The sequence below is a fragment of the Bactrocera dorsalis genome, chromosome 2, assembly GCF_023373825.1.
Source record: "Bactrocera dorsalis isolate Fly_Bdor chromosome 2, ASM2337382v1, whole genome shotgun sequence".
Classification (NCBI taxonomy): domain Eukaryota; kingdom Metazoa; phylum Arthropoda; class Insecta; order Diptera; family Tephritidae; genus Bactrocera; species Bactrocera dorsalis.
Genome location: NC_064304.1, coordinates 56147170 through 56161426, shown reverse-complemented (window position 1 = coordinate 56161426; position 14257 = coordinate 56147170). Strand labels below are relative to the sequence as shown.

The following is a 14257-nucleotide window of genomic DNA, read 5'->3' as shown; positions in this document are numbered from 1 at the left end:
GCAAGTTTGGTGTTGGATTCGTAGTGGGAGAGAGACTCCGTCGCCGAGTACTATCATTCACCCCGGTGAATGAACGTCTAACCACAATCGGCATCAAAGCGAGGTTCTTCAACATATCGCTGATTTGCGCCAACGCCCCGATGGAAGAGAAGGACGATGTGACCAAAGATGCCTTTTATGAGTGCTTGGAGCGCACTTATGAGAGATGCCCCCGCCACGATGTCAAAATTGTGCTTGGCGACTTCAACGCCAGGCTGGGCAAAGAAGGTATCTTTGGCACAACGGTCGGTAAATTCAGCCTCCACGAGGAAACATCCCAAAATGGGTTGAGGCTGATCGACTTCGCCGGGGCCCGAAATATGGTTATCTGTAGTACTAGATTCCACCATAGGAAGATTCATCAAGCTACCTGGCAGTCTCCGGATCGAAAAACTACCAACCAGATCGATCATGTTGTGATAGACGGAAGACACGTCTTCAGTGTTTTAGCTGTGCGTCCGCTCCGAGGTCCTAACATCGACTCGGACCACTATCTTGTTGCAGCTAAAATTCGCACCCGCCTCTGTGCAGCAAAAAACGCACGCCAACAAACACAAGGAAAGTTCGACGTCGAGAAACTGCAATCAAAATAGGCAGCCGAACGATTTTCTACTCGGCTTGCACTCCTGCTCTCTGAGAGCACTCGTCAACAACTCGGTATAAGGGAACTGTGGGACGGCATTTCAAACTCCTTACGTACAGCTCCAACCGAAACCATTGGTTTTCGGAAAGTGTAAAAGTACAGCTGGAACGACGAGGAGTGCCGCGTCGCAGCGGGAAGAAAACAGGCTGCCTACCTCGCAACGTTACGATCGACCACAACACGTGCGGGATGGGATAGATACCGAGAGTTGAAGAAGGAAGTGAGACGCATTTGTGGACACAAAAGAAAGAGGCCGAAATGCGTGAGTACGAAGAGTTTGCTAAGCTGGCCGACAGAGGTAATGCTCGAAAATTCTACGAAAAGATGCGGCGGCTTACAGAAGGTTTCAAGACCGGAGCATACTCTTGTGGAACCCCCCGAGGTGATCTAGCCACCGATGCCCAGAGCATACTTAAATTATGAAGGGAACACTTTTCCAGCCTGCTGAAGGGCAGTGAACGCACAACACCAGCAGAAGGCGAACCCGATACCACAATCGATGACGATGGAGCAGACGTTCCATTACCCGACCATGAAGAAGTTCGAATAGCAATTACCCGCCTGAAAAACAACAAAGCGGCAGGGGCCGATGGATTGCCGGCCGAGCTATTCAAACATGGGGCCGAAGAGCTGATAAGGTGCATGCATCAGCTTCTTTGCAAAATATGGTCTAACGGAAGTATGCCCAACGATTGGAATTTAAGTGTGCTATGCCCAATTCATAAAAAAGGAGACCCCACAATCTGCGCCAACTACCGTGGGATTAGCCTCCTCAACATCGCATATAAGGTTCTGTCCAGCGTATTGTGTAAAAGATTAAAGCCCACCGTCAACAAACTGATTGGGCCTTATCAGTGTGGCTTTAGACCTGGTAAATCAACAACCGACCAGATATTCACCATGCGCCAAATCTTGGAAAAGACCCGTGAAAGGAGAATCGACACACACCACCTCTTCGTCGATTTCAAAGCTGCTTTCGACAGCACGGAAAGGAGCTGCCTTTATGCCGCGATGCCTGAATTTGGTATCTCCTCAAAACTAATACGGCTGTGTAAACAAACTGACGTTGAGCAGCACCAAATAATTCCCGTCCTGCTATATGGTGCAGAGGCTTGGACGATGACAACAACCGATGAGTCGACGTTGCGAGTTTTCGAAAGAAAAGTTCTGCGAAAGATTTATGGTCCTTTGCGCGTTGGCCACGGCGAATATCGCATTCGATGACATAGTTCATTGACATAGTTCAGCGAATTAAAAGACAGCGGCTACGCTGTCTAGGTCATGTTGTCCGGATGGATGAAAACATTCCAGCTCTGAAAGTATTCGACGCAGTACCCGCCGCGGGAAGCAGAGGAAGAGGAAGACCTCCACTCCGTTGGAAGGACCAAGTGGAGGAGGACCTGGCTTCGTTTGGAATATCCAATTGGCGTTACGTGGCGAAGAGAAGAAACTACTGGCGCGCTGTTGTTGACTCGGCTATAATCGCGTAAGCGGTGTCTACGCCAGTAAAGAAGAAGAATGTACATACTTGTATGTACATGTTGTAGATTTCTAATTAAAACTAGTTTTCATATATGTGTCAGTCACATTAAAGAACACAGTTTTTCGTATATAGTTATTTTAATTTCCATTTATGATTTTTTTTAATAAATTTTTGGTTTTTTACAGTCACACCAATGAAGACTATTTTCCATATATATTTTTTAATTTTCACTTATTTTTGTTCACTTACAATTGTTTCAACTGTACGATTGTGTATCTTAACGGTTGCTTGTATCTATCACCTATTTTTTTCTGTTCACTTTCATTTTTTTTGTTTCAAAACTTATCGGTAGTTTCTACTGTTTGTATTTGTAGTCTTGTTATTAAAGAATGCCATAGAATGAGGGAAGACTCAGGCCAAAACCCCAGGCACTTCATTAGAGTTTCTTAAGTATTATACTACTAAAACGCCCAATTGCCTTAAAGATCGCTATAGTGTGTTGTCGTGTTGTGATATATTGTACAATTTATTACATTAAGTGTTTGTGTTTTACGTTTTTGTTAAACTTTCAAATATATTTCGGTTATTAAAATTCATACAGACTAAATTTACCTAGTATTGATTAAAATTTTGTTTATTGTATCGAAATATTGGTAAATCTTTCCTATTATATTAAAAATATTTAAATAATATTAGTGTAACTACTTAAAAAAAAAACAATGTGTTTCGTGCAAACGTGTGATAAAAAAAAGAGTTTTCAACGGACATATTTTTAAGCAGAAACAACTTTCAAAGTTGAGATTTTTTCAATGTGATTAATTTTTACTTATAATCTGCATTTATATATTATATACACTTCATCCAGAGTAAGTATATTAACATCCATTGTATAAAATGTGTTAATAATTGTTTTATCATATAACAGGATGCAATTTCGCAAATGTGTTGCTGGTTACAGTTTGAGGGTGCCGCTTTATCCCCTTCCATCGGAAAGACAAATATCCATGTGAGTCTACTACATGGAAATAGTATATACTTATGGAAATAAATGATATTAAATATTTGTATAAAGGGGTAATATATGTATGTATGTATGTAGTGCGACGAAATAAATGTTAGAAAATTTTTGTGGAAATACGAACACAAAATATGAATAGGTTCGTCCGAAATCCAAAAGTCGTTATTCCATAAAAAATGTGCAAATATAAAATCGAGTTGTTTTATAATTTTTATATTTATATATGTATAAGTATAAGAAACAAAAATAAATAATTTACTTCAAAGTAAATATTTCCATTTTATATTGTATTAGAAGCCGAAACAAAATATTTCCCATATTTCAATTTCTACTACGATACTTATAAAAAATGTTCTCAATACTAAACGCGGTACAATAAAAACTTTATTTATTTATATTATTTTTTATTAATTAGTAATAATAATAGAGACATTGTTCAAATATCATTGAGCATGAATACTTACCAGCAAAGCCGAAATACAATTAAAAATAAATATATATTTTTAAGCATACATACATACATATGTATGTACATAAACAACCACATGCATTTAAATGCAATGTGCATCTAATAATAATAAAAATAAATGGGACACAAGTCCTAAATTTACAGAAGAGATAACATTAAACACACACACACATGTATTGTATTGTACGAGTACAGTTGAAAACAACCACATGTGATGTGGCGTAAATATACATATGTTTAATTAGATCACTAAGAACTCAAAAATAGTATATACGGTTTACATTTTACCAAATAAAATCAGAATGAATAAATTCTCCCTCGAAATAAGACTTTTCATTTCCGCCCACCAGTGGTAAGGAATGACAAATTCTTTTTTGAGGCCAATGTTTGACACCGCAAATCAAACATTTTTGGTCCTTCAAGCCGGATAAAGAGCTCGGCCAAATTAAAAAGTCCTTTATTTACAAAACAGGCAATATACAAAAAACCCTGTTAAAAATACACGTAAATTAAAGCAAAAATAATTGTAAGACGGGTGTATATTCCCGCATATTAGCAACATAAAACAAGAAAAAACGTTAACTTCGGTTGCACCGAAGCTAAATACCCTTCACAGGTGCATTTCTGTTAGTAACTATGTGTTCAGTTTGTATGGCAGCTATATGCTATAGTAATCCGATCGAAACAATTTCTTCGGAGATTACATTGTTACCTTAAAAAATAATCTACACCAAATTTCGTGAATATATCTCGTCAAGTGTGAAAGTTTTCCATACAAGAACTTTATTCCGATCGTTCAGTTTGTGTTGCAGCTATATGCTATAGTAATCCGATCGAAACAATTTCTTCGGAGATTACATTGTTGCCTTAAAAAATAATCTATACCAAATTTCGTGAATATATCTCGTCAAATGTGAAAGTTTTCCATACAAGAACTTGATTCCGATCGTTCAGTTTGTATGGCAGCCATATGTTACAGCGGTCCGATATCGGCAGTTCCGACAAATGAGCAGCTTCTTGAAGAGAAAATGACGTTTGCAAAATTTCAAAACGATATCTTAAAAACTGAGGGACTAGTTTGTATATATACAGACAGACAGACGGACAGACGGACAGACAGACGGACATGGCTAAATCGACTCAGCTCGACATACTGATCATTTATATATATACTTTATAGGGTCTCCGACCCTTCCTTCTGGGTATTATAAACATCGTGACAAACTTAATATACCCTGTTCAGGGTATAAATATTTGTAAGGCGGGTGTATATTCCCGCATTAAAACCGATCGCATAAGCCGTTTTAGCAGAGACTAAACGCAGTGATCTAACTGCTATCCAAGAGATATTCAGCGGCTGTGAGTCGAGGCATAGCAAGGTCAACTAGGTGATCAAATCAAATACCTCCAACGACTTCTTTGGAAAACAAGAAGCAGTTAATTAACAAAAATCACGTACAACACTTTTCCTACAAAGCCATCATGTAAAACAAAAACTGAAGAAGTTGAAGCTAAACACCAAGATTTAGATCGAAAAACTTCCATATTCATGAGGAAAATTGAAAACCTCAAAAGAAAAATGGAAGATCTAAGCACGGAATTAATGATCGACAACGATCAAATAAAAGGCTTAGACTTTTTATTCGCAGACATTCAAAATCTAAAAAGTAAATTAGGTTTTAATGTCGAAATTGAAGACATATTCGAAAAAATAAATGACGAATATTTCGAAAAGCTTCAGAATTTAAAAAAGAAATTAAAAAAAGACGAGCCTAAAATTTTTTATCGCCCTAACTTTGAAGAAAGAAAAATAATAAAAATTCCAACATTTTATGGCGATATTAAGGAATGGGCCAAATTTTACAATGTGTTTAAAGTTATGGTACATGACAACGAGCAGATGAAGAACACAGAGAAAATGTTGTGTCTTCGTCTATGCTTAAAAGCCGAAGCTGCACGAGTAATACAGCATTTTCAAATTTCGTCAAAAAATTATGGAGCTGCATGGAGTCTACTTAAGAAAAAGTATGACTATCAGCCAATTCTGTTCATCGTACCCAAATTATCTACAACTGCGACGAAATTAACTAATGCAGTACAAAAGATTGAAGACGAAAAACTTATAAAAGTTCGATTACACCCTCTATCTTCTGTTGAGGAAAAAACAGCAAAAGTAATAGAAGAAAATAGAAAGGAAAATGAAGTTGAAGAAGAATCACTTGAAGAACTTCGTAAACCTTCAAAAACTGAAGAAAAACTAATAACAATTCGACTACTCTCTATCTTCTGTTGAGAAAAAACAACAGAAATAATAGAGAAATATAAAAATGAAAAACAAACTGAATTGGTACCTTCGCACTTATCTCTTCCGGCAGGCTCACATTTTGAAGAAATGTGGGAAAAGGTAGTCCAGGATAAATCGATTAAAGATGAGGCCGAAGCTGAAAAAATCGACCACATTTTGGAAGATGATGTTGAAGCGTATGAGAAGGAAGAGGAAGTTTTGAACAAACCAAGAAAATTGCCGAAAAAGCGCAAAGATATTTTAGTTGAGCCAAATCCGAATCTTATCAAAAAAGGAAAAGATTTTGTAAATTATAAAAAGCAGCCAAAAATTACAGTTCGAAAAACTGCTACAATGAAGAACCATGCGGAAGATGCGGAATGATTCTGCAACCACAAATAAAAGAAAAAGAGCTCAACGTGGGACCAGAGGCAGATGGCTGCAATTTTAGCAGCATTGAAGGAGGATATCGGTGATGAAAATCGCATCTCCAGAGTAGCTTTTAGTATTTTAACACCTTTCGTCCAAAGTATTGGTGGAGAAACTTGGACTCACCCTCCAGCATATTTTTTTGTGCACAAAGATTGCAAAGGAGATATTAAGAAAAAATATATTTTCGAAGCCATTGGTCAACTCCAGAGTTAGTGTCCAAGAGTCAAATTTCGTAAATTTTTCTAGGTTAGTAGGAATAAATAAGGAAAGGCCCTATTTCGAAGTGAATGGCTCAGAAGTCATATACTTCTTCGAATGGTCACATCTTTTAAAAAGTATACGGAACTGTTAAAAAAAAAATAAAGTCGTTTTTGATGGGCGTCCACTTGAATGGTCGGTTTTCGTTCATATATATGAAAACAGTACCCATAACGACATTAGTTGCACCCATAAATTAACGTCGGCACATATTCCTCCTAAACCTTTTCCAAAAATGAGCGTGCAATTAGCTTCTCAAGTGTTTAGTTATTCTGTTGCAAGTGCTATGTTCGCCTTTTATAGCTCCGGGAAGCTTAATACTTCTAAGTCTCCATCTTTTCTTAACACGGCCTAGTTCGTCCTTTTTTGACAAATTATTCAATATTTTTAACAGTAATGTCTTTGGAGCAGTAGGGAACTTTAAAGAACCCTTTTCGGATACTGAGGATCAATTAAAATTTCTTGAAGAAGCTGATGAGTTTCTAAACTTCAATAAAGTGTACGACTTGTTCGGCCGTGAAATAACAAACACTTTTGATTTCGTAAAAGGTTGGCTTCTAAATATAAGTAGCTTAAGACGTTTGTGGCATTTCGGTCACATAAGGGATTCACACATTTAATGATAAGAAAACTGACTCAGGATAGACTGGAGAATTTTTTCGGATGCATACGTAGAGGAAGGGGGAGGGGGATTTGATATGATAATAACTCCGCAGCGTTTCTCACATCTTTTCGGACAAGTCTGGGGCATAGGATATATTAGCTGCGTTGATAAAGGGAATTGCGAACTCTTGGCAATTGAGCAGTGTGAGTCATTTTCAAATAGCTCCCTCCAAAGCGCCTGTAACGACGCTTTGGTTCGAAATACCTCTTGGCAAACTTTTCAAGCATTGCCAAGAACTGCTCTTTCTATATTTCAAAATATTCAAATGGAGGTAAATGTGGACGTGGATGAAAGCAGCTTTCTGCATAAAAATGCTTTTATATTTTTTTGCGGTTATTTATATTACAAATATTTTAAACAACATAATTGTTTAATGGCTTTGCCCAGATTTGATGGTGGTACCACTGAAGAAGATTTCTTTTTCACTTCCGAAAAGCAATATATTAATTGCCAAGTCGTAAAACCCCCCTTTAATTTATAAATTTTATAACAAAAATCGAAGATATTTTTACACAACATTTTGATTCTACTTGCCATAGGATTGGGTTTTCGCAAATATTATTTGAAAAAATGGTGGACGTAGAACCGTATTATTGTTGTGAAAATTGTAATTTCGATGTGATAAAATGTTTATTCATACGAATTAGAACATATTTCTTAGTAAACGCTTTTAATAAAAAAGTGAAACAAAATGATTTCAAAAACATAAAGTTTTTGTGTGTTACTCACAAATAGTAATCACGTCTGTTTGTCTGTCTATATGAGTCGGAAATAATATCTATGTATGTCTGTCTGTCTGAAATATTTTATAATTGTTCAAAACTTTGTCTGCCGTAGGCCGCAATTTCCAACGTTGCCCTGATTTGATACTTTGAAATGAAAATTTTTGTGATTAGGTTTGCACGCTTATTATTAATATTGCTTTTTAAGTGTTTTCGTGTACTAGGTTTAGGACCATTTTACCCACCACTATTCTTTTGATATTAATTGATGTTTTGTTTTGAATATTATAAGCAGATTGTTTTGGTTTTTTATTATTATTGTACCTGAATTCTACCTGATCCTTATACATTTGTTTTTGTTTTCGTTTAAAAGATTTTTACAAGTAAATTGTTTTGAATATTATTATTAATAGGCATTGTACCTGATATTTTTGTTTAAATTATTACAAGAAGTTTCGTTTAGTATTGTATATAAGTGAAAATAGGCCTCCTGGGGAACCGAATGCCCAAAAAATATCGGTAACGCGCCTATATTGCAACCTCAGAGGTGGTGGGGAAAAGCAGTAAATATATATTTAAATTTTACCTTAAAAATGCATGAAAGTTTTTCCTAACGTTTTCCATTAGTACTATATTTTAAGTCCTTTTATTTAAATCTCTGTGCCGAAAAATCAACTCTTTCGATCATGTGATCTTAGCTGTTGACGACCATATTTCGCGGGGTTAGAAAAAAAATGCCGATTTTGAAGAAATTTTCTTTCTTCATTACTATTACCGGAAGTGTTTTTATTTCGCGGAAAAACGAAACGGAAACACCGGAAGTGTTTCGATTCGGAAAAATAAAATTGCCGACATTAAAGAAGTTTCTTTCTTTATTAATTATGCCGCACGCGTTTTTTATTTTGCGTGGTTCGGAAAAAATGTCGACTTTAAAGAAATTTCCTTTCCTTATTAATATTGCCGCATGCGTTTTTATTTTGCGTGGTTCGGAAAAAATGCCGACTGCGCCAGTTAAGTTGTAATTGTCTTTATTGAAACAATGCCGAAATCAAACCACAATTTTTGTCGTTACAATGTAAAACTTATAAACTAATAACGGGTGATTTTTTTGAGGTTAGGATTTTCATGCATTAGTATTTGACAGATCACGTGGGATTTCAGACATGGTGTCAAAGAGAAAGATGCTCAGTATGCTTTGACATTTCATCATGAATAGACTTACTAACGAGCAACGCTTGCAAATCATTGAATTTTATTACCAAAATCAGTGTTCGGTTCGAAATGTGTTTCGCGCTTTTTTATCGACAAATTTTGTTCAGCGATGAGGCTCATTTCTGGTTGAATGGCTACGTAAATAAGCAAAATTGCCGCATTTGGGGTGAAGAGCAACCAGAAGCCGTTCAAGAACTGCCCATGCATCCCGAAAAATGCACTGTTTGGTGTGGTTTGTACGCTGGTGGAATCATTGGACCGTATTTTTTCAAAGATGCTGTTGGACGCAACGTTACGGTGAATGGCGATCGCTATCGTTCGATGCTAACAAACTTTTTGTTGCCAAAAATGGAAGAACTGAACTTGGTTGACATGTGGTTTCAACAAGATGGCGCTACATGCCACACAGCTCGCGATTCTATGGCCATTTTGAGGGAAAACTTCGGACAACAATTCATCTCAAGAAATGGACCCGTAAGTTGGCCACCAAGATCATGCGATTTAACGCCTTTAGACTATTTTTTGTGGGGCTACGTCAAGTCTAAAGTCTACAGAAATAAGCCAGCAACTATTCCAGCTTTGGAAGACAACATTTCCGAAGAAATTCGGGCTATTCCGGCCGAAATGCTCGAAAAAGTTGCCCAAAATTGGACTTTCCGAATGGACCACCTAAGACGCAGCCGCGGTCAACATTTAAATGAAATTATCTTCAAAAATTTTATGCGTTTTTTTTTTTTTAAAAGTTATCAAGCTCTTAAAAAATCACCCTTTACAATCCAATGACCTTGTGGAATGGGTGATAGAAATAATGTTTATGGAAAAAGAATAAATAAGATAATGAGAAATAGATATTATAAAGGTTAAGTGTTGGAGCGCGTATGAAATATAATGTATAAGGTGTGGTGAATAAATGGATACATAACAATGTGGTAGTTCTCTTAATAACTATAATTGTTCGAAACATTTGCTGGAACTTTCTCTAGTTATATGTCAACGTAAATGCAACCAAATCATACTTTTCTCTAACCCCAAAATAGCGATTATCGACTTCCTAGTTTAATATTTACATTAAATTTATATGTAAAATGAATGTATAATAATTAAGGAAATTAAGTACACATGATTTCTTAGCCATAATTATGGTAAACGATTAATATAATAAATGAGAGTAGCCATATCCCCAATCTGATCTTTTCCGCACTCTGGTTGACTTCGTTTCTACTTTCGTTTAAATGGAAAAATTGAAAGCATTTTTTGATTTTGAAAGTCGATTGCCATGTGAATTTAAATGCATTTCTTTTAATGTAAAGCTTTCCTGTTTACATTTTCTTTTGTTCGTTTATATTTTTTCTCTATGTAGTGTCTAAATCAGCTATGACAATGTAATAAATTTCCCTACTGGCTAGATGTTCTAAGCCTCGGTGACAATATTAAGAAGTGCCATCTTAGTATGGCAAAACCTTTCAAATTCTAGTAGATTAGTGAGATAATCTTCACAACAAGTGTCCTTCGAAACATTAAATTTACTTATTTGTCAACGTTTATAATTGAATAAATTATTAAACTGGGGATGTAACCCACATTTTATACCCTAGGAACTTGCATGGTTAACAAGTAAAAAAGGCCTAAGTCCGGGGGCAACCGTACATTTTATACTCTTGCAACTTGCAAGAATAAATGTGAGGGAAATATCTTAAGATGTGAAACGCCAACCAGAGGATCGCAATTCAATCAATTTCATATGTACATATACCATATATAACTCATATACTGACCGACATATTCGGCATAACATACAATAACCAAACATATAGAACAAAGTCAGCTGAATGTTCCAGGTAATAGTTGTATGCAAGGAAAAGTATTCGCCCAATTGTATTTATTTAAAGCGCAAAGATATACTGTTATGAGTTCAACATGTTCTGTAATTTTCATTAAGATAACTCAAATATTAGCCGATATACCCAGCGCAAAGTCACCTGGAAGTTCGAGAATCTTTATATTAGGTATATGGAGATAAGAAAAGTTGTGACCCAATACAATTCATTTTTGGTACACAGAAATACTATTGTCAAAACAGGTTTCTGTCTGAATTTCAATTGTATAACTCACATATTCGGTACTTAGGGGCCTGAACTGTTTTGTTTGGATTTGAACATTTTTTGTCATAAGTTGGCATACTTTAAAGTAACTAACAGTACAAAGTTTTAGCCCATTACATCAATTGCTTCTTAATTTGTGTACTGGAAAGTAAACAATCAAATGGAGCATAAAATTGTGTTACATAGTATATTGGAAGTCTGTGACACAAAAATATCGAATGCTGCGCGAGTTAACACCTAGCCATACATATATGATCAACAACAACAAGCCAATACCACATCACGCATGTGCGACCCCAATAAACAATTGCGTAAATGTTTCGTAAATCTGCGCTAAAATAAACTTATCTACAAACATTTGAGTAAACTTACTTACAAATGTGAGAAATAAGTTTAATTATAAGTTTACTTATCTTATATTTGTAAGTTTAAAATAAATGCGTTGAAAAAACGTTTACTTACAAACATAAATGTAAACTTATGATGCAACATTGCAAATCAGTTTACATGTAAACACAAAAAGTAAACCAACCGTTTACCATTTCCCGTTAGTTTTTTCGCCGACTCTCTGACGACTGTTTTTCCTTTTTTGAATGATCGCAGTTAATAATTATTGAATTTGTGAGATGTAAAGACGTGCGTTTTAAATAAAACAGTGGAAAAGTTAATAACTAAAAATAATTAATTGAAAAATTACTTACATATAAGTATTATTTAGAAGTGTTATAAATAAAATAAAATAAAATAAAAAAGGCCTTTACAATATAAAAGGGTAAGTTGCATGTTGTATTTTAAGGCGTTGTTATAATTTTTTTTTTGCATTTGCAATTTGAAACATCCATCAACCAAAACGGAAATAACCACATCATAGTCGAAAAAGCAGGAACAATTAATAGCTATACACTGGATCCCACATTTTTAGAAGGTAGTCAATATCAATTATTTATTTGAACATTTTTTTTAATGAAAATGTTTTTTTGCAGCAATTCAAAGCACCATTGATGCAGCTGTATCCAAATCTATGGGAAGAATCGTCGAGGAGGTAAGAAGCTTGTAGCGAGATATCGCAGAGTTGAGGAATAGCAGAGACAATGTTCCATCAAAAAAGATTATGCCAGCGGAACCTTTAAACACAGTGGAGCAATTTATGGAATTGGAGAGTTTACTCCAGAAGGATGAAGAATATGCTAAATTTGTATGTAAATATTTATTGACTGTTTAAAAGCCAATTTCACAATTTCCTTTTTTTGAATAAATCGGAACTTATGCAAAATATTAAATACACAGGAGTGAAATTCGTCAGAACAGCTTGGCGCTCATTGGTATCCGATGAATGTGCTCAACATTTTGCTTGGAGTGGAACGTCAGACAAAAAACCTGTCCGCGTCTTAAAAGTATCTATGGCTATCCGAGGTACTTAATAATAAAACTTAATAAACTTTATATTTACATGTGTACTTATATACTTATATATATTTTTAATTTAAATTTCAGATGTCTTCTTACATGAAGTGAAGGGCAATGACACTGAATATATAAGTGGCACCAAGACGATTTTTCAGTTTGCCAAAAATAGACAAAAACGGAAGCACCAAAATGCAGCAAATTAATTATTTTACCTAACTATTTTTCCATCATTTCATTTTTAAAGAATGTTTTTTAAATTTAAATTTTTAGTATAAGTTTAATTTAAATTATCAAGAATTTTTTTAATTTTTAGTATAAGTACATATGTATATATAATAAATAATATTAAATGAATTAAAACTAATAAAGAAAATAATTATATATCTTTAAAAATATATCATGCGATTTATTTTACTACCATTACATAAAATCATTACAACACGTTTACAAATACATTTGAAAATAAACTTACAAGCGGTTGGATATTAATTTAATAAATGCTTACTTTTAAGTTTAAAAATAAGCGATTTTACAAGTATGTGAAAAAGCCCAAAGTAATGTAACGTTTTGGTTCTTTACAAGTCTTTTGTAATTGTTTTGTAATGAAAGACGTAAACTTTTTGTAACGAAAAGGTTTACCAGTGTAAGTTTATTTTAAGTTTATTTACAAACGCGATTGTTTACTGGGACGTGATCAGCACACAAACACATGGAGGGACATCATCAGACAGGAATGTACGGTAGGGTGGGTCGATTCCGGACTTTTTTCGATTCGGTATTTCTAATAGTGCGGAAAAGTTGCCTTAGTACTTCCTGATTCCAATGCAACTTTTTGTTTTGAGATCGGATTGCATCTTCAACCCGAACCTCGGCCTTGAAATTTCGGAAATTCGCCAAAAATCGTGAAATTGTCTACCTAGCACCTGAAATACGCATCTCATGGCAAAAGTTATTTGTCACGTCATTTGCTACCGAAATGGTATATGTGATCATGGCCGTAGGACGAACCGTTCCCGAGATACGAGCGAAAAGGCGGCGCGTCACAGCGCAAGGTGAAAATCGGCTTGCGGCCACACTTCTTGACGTTGATTTCGCCGAGTGCTATCACTCACATTCATTCACCTACGCCAAAGGACACGTTCGGATAGGTCTCCACACAAATATTTTTTCATCGAGTTCCTTCACTCTTGTCGGTGATTTCGCCGAGTTCTATCACTTACATTCATTTCCCTGCGCCATACGACACGTTCGAATGGTCTCCACATAAATATTTTTTCATCGAGTTCCTTCACTCTTGTCGTTGATTTCGCCAGGTGCTATCACTTGTATTCTCTCAACAAAACACAGAACTCAAAATGTCTGTATCTAAATTTAAATTTAGACAGAAATGTCCTGTGTTTGGCATATATCCGTACAATCTCTCTGAGTCCCAGTTACCTACTTACCAGGATGTTCTTTTGTGTTATCAGTTTGAAAGATTTGGTATAGGGTGACTCCGAGGCGACAACTATGAACCTAGGAGTA

At 35.5% G+C, this 14257-nt stretch overlaps 1 protein-coding gene and 1 long non-coding RNA gene across 13 annotated transcripts in view; one reads left to right on the top strand and one right to left on the bottom strand.

Annotated features, from left to right (window-relative positions):
* The window catches only part of LOC105233704 (uncharacterized), a 746688-nt gene that overhangs the window by 683623 nt on the left and 48808 nt on the right, over positions 1 to 14257 (bottom strand). The window lies entirely within an intron of this gene.
* Positions 7319 to 13128, top strand: LOC125776398 (uncharacterized). Of its 2 annotated transcripts, XR_007421671.1 has the most exons (3): positions 7319 to 12251; positions 12310 to 12739; positions 12821 to 13128. It is a non-coding gene; the product is annotated as an uncharacterized LOC125776398 (long non-coding RNA). The 2 variants fall into 2 exon arrangements; XR_007421670.1 differs by having other exon boundaries at positions 7319 to 12739.